Genomic DNA, 3,367 nt, shown 5'->3' with positions numbered 1-3,367 from the left:
GCCTTCGCGGTGACGCCGGCGAGCTGGTCCGACTGGGACTGCCCGATCGCAGGCGCCTGGTCGCATGAGCAGTGGGGAAGAAAAGCGACCGAGGGAGTGCGGGGTTGGGCCGGCCTGGCTGGCCCGAGGCTCAGCTAGGACGGGGGGTGTTTAGGCCCAGGGGGCTTCCCCTTTTCTTTTGTAATATTCTTTTTATAAAAGGTAGCCCCTATTTTATTATTTTTAGAGCATTTAAACACATTATAAAAATATGATGTCAACATGACAAATATCTAGGGATTATTTTCCATAGGATGAACTATTTTATTTGCATGAAAGAAGAAGCAAATATTGGACATGCAATTTGAACTTGAATTTGAAGCAGATTTTGGACAAGTGGCATTTTGGCATGATGATCATGATGACATGACCTTCATTAGGGGAGATTACTGTAGTGTGATGCTGGGGATGTTACAAATCTCCTCCACTACAAGAAATCTCGTCCCGAGATTTAAGCGGGGAAGTAAAGAGTAACTTTGGGCGAACTGACCCTTATAGGGTTAATTGTCTGGTGAACAATGTAGGGAATGTGACAGAAGTAACTCTCGAGTTGAAACTTAAGAAAACCTCGAGAGCAAAATATGAAGGTATAATAAGAAGTTTCTACCGAATGGACAAACGAATGATACCTGAACGGGGTGAGGGGAAGGGGGTTCAGAGCATCGGGAATAGATCATCTCTTGGAAGGTGGCTCGTGACATGATAAGAAGCCAAATGCAAGAATATTTCAGAATCAAAGATATACAGGAGAGTCAGGTTTCGATCGTGTGGAACTGTGGGTTATGGGCCCACCATGTGGGTTAAAAGCAGGAAGGCGCTGTACAGTCATGATAGCAAGGCAGGTTAAAGGATAGTGTGCCGATTATGTTGGCAACAATGTTGGTATCAAGGGCGAGGGACGAAGAGAACCATTTTCCTGCTCTTAAGATGAGGCGGACCAATAGGCAAAGTTCTCGTCCATCGATGGTTACCGGAATGTCATCAACAATAGTAACAGGGTCTTACTGATAGAGTTGTACACCGGGGTGCTTACTTAAGCAGGGATTTATCTTTGCTCCGACAAGTTAGATTACAAGAAAGGTGCAACAAAACAATGGAAAGGAAAATGTGATTATTATGATAATCATACCAATGGAAAGGAAAGGTGTTTATACCCGAGTATTAGAGTATAACTTTCCCAAGGAAAGGCAGAGCATGATAGGGCTCCAAGTATTAAACCATTTAGACAAAGGGGCAAGGAATTTATGAGGTTTACTCATACAACGGTGTTTGGATAATTGATCAAGAATAGTTAGCATTGCGCTCCCAATGTTCTTGTTGATGATCGGAGTACCACACACATGCTTCGGGATAGCGTTGACACGGTCATCAGGGAAAAGTTAGACTTCGGATACACAAAGGATCCATCAGAACAACTTATAAGATAAGTCATACAATTTCAGCAAGAAAAAGATGATTTTGTGGCCGGTGGTTTCAGTAACAATCCATCGACATGTCAAAAGGATGTAATTTCAAAAATGGTATGAACAAGTTTGTGTTGGGGGGAGAAGGCAAGAATGTTGTCGATGATAACCCAAATGATCGAGGGGCAAGGATGATATTTATCATCATGAATTCGATTGATATCCTGAAATTTTTTGGAATGATGATGATCACGCCACATTTGTCGAGAGGTTTCATGAAGATGCAATCGATCAACGACGGCATCAAGCAAAAGAAATGATGAAGCGTAAGGTTATCGGAGCCACGGGTACGACACAAACTCGAAATCAAGCTTGCTGTTCAAGGCGAAATGATATGACGAGGAAGATCGATGTAAGCTCAGCTCTTCATCCAAAATTGTGCTCCAGGAAGGACCAGGTAGCACAGTTAAAATTTAGCACGATACTGATATAGTCGATCAGACTAGGAATGACTTGAAGGATTATTAAACTTGTAAGCAACAAAAATTACTTAGAGTTATTAAATCGGAGTGCGGACTCGGTTCGGTTATCTGTGTCCTGGAGTGTCTAACAACTCAGAACCCGTGAAAAATTGCAATCGGCGAGAAAAATAGTTGATGAAGAACTCATAAGAAGTTATGTAGTTCGGTGATATTCTCGAGATACCAAAGGGTAATACTCGAAGGTAGGGCAGAATCGAGGTTGGACATGCATATTGATCTGCAGAAAACAAGCGCTTTAACTCTTCCGAGAAATGGGATCAAAGAAAAGAACAATCATGGTCGGAACCACAGTTGCAAAGGACCAAGCTTAGATACAAGATGAACTTAACACAAGGGGATTATTATTATAACAAGAAGCTTCCATGATAAGTTCCACATCGAGTCCATGGGCATGAACACAAGGGTTCAAGGTCGACTCCCACTTCTTCAATGCATAACCTTTCATTCATTTCTCGCTTTCGATGAAGTTGTAGTGTTGAGATGTTATAAGACAAAACAATAGAAGAGTATGAATCATGAAAAAGCTCGAGTTCATACGAATTATGGAAGGCATAGGTTCAACCCATCAGGGCATCTAAGGAACATATACCACGAACTTCAGGAGTAATTAACACAAGCTCGACAGCAGAGCATGCTTGACAAAAGGAGAGGATACAATTTTACCAAATGCATTATATATCAGGGAAACAACTCACAAGAATTTTGGATGTGAAGGGCGTTGTCGGATAAAATCCAACAAAGGATCTGGCGGTCCACATAGGATCTGATTTGAGTATCGGTACTCAACCAAAAGAAGAAAGAATGCAAAGGCATCGGATTATAGATATAACTAGATATCTTCAAAGCTTGAATACAAAGGAATTACGATTTTCAAATCAGAAGATCTGAAGTAGAGGCTCTGATCAGAAGATAAGTAAGTTGAATAGCCTTAGGGATACAATCGACAGCATTTTGATTGGTCGATAAACAGCTCTTGGTCGAATGACGTCCAAGCCAGAAGGATGAATTCTATGATCCGACTGAGGATTGCGAGCATTCGCAACATATTGAATCAACGGACTCAAAAGGATAGTGACAAAGTATGCCAATAAGATTACTAGACTTATGGGATTATCCATAATGCAAACAAGCAAGAATTTCAACAACAATAGGCTGCTGAGGATTTTTGGAAGATCGAATGGTATTTCAACGACTTTTGTGAAATACATGAAAACTGGGGAAAAACAAACCCTTGATATTTGTGAGGATTAATTTATCGGTGTATTCAGGCGACAAGGAACTGCAAGGCAGTAGGCACAAAAGGATTCTTGGAACAACGGAGTGTATTACGAAGCATCTAGTAATAACAAGAGCAACTGGAATATGATGTAAGAACAATAGGTG

This window comes from Triticum dicoccoides, chromosome 7B (genome assembly GCF_002162155.2).
Source record: "Triticum dicoccoides isolate Atlit2015 ecotype Zavitan chromosome 7B, WEW_v2.0, whole genome shotgun sequence".
NCBI classification, from domain to species: Eukaryota; Viridiplantae; Streptophyta; class Magnoliopsida; order Poales; family Poaceae; genus Triticum; species Triticum dicoccoides.
Note: the sequence above shows the minus strand (reverse complement) of the source record.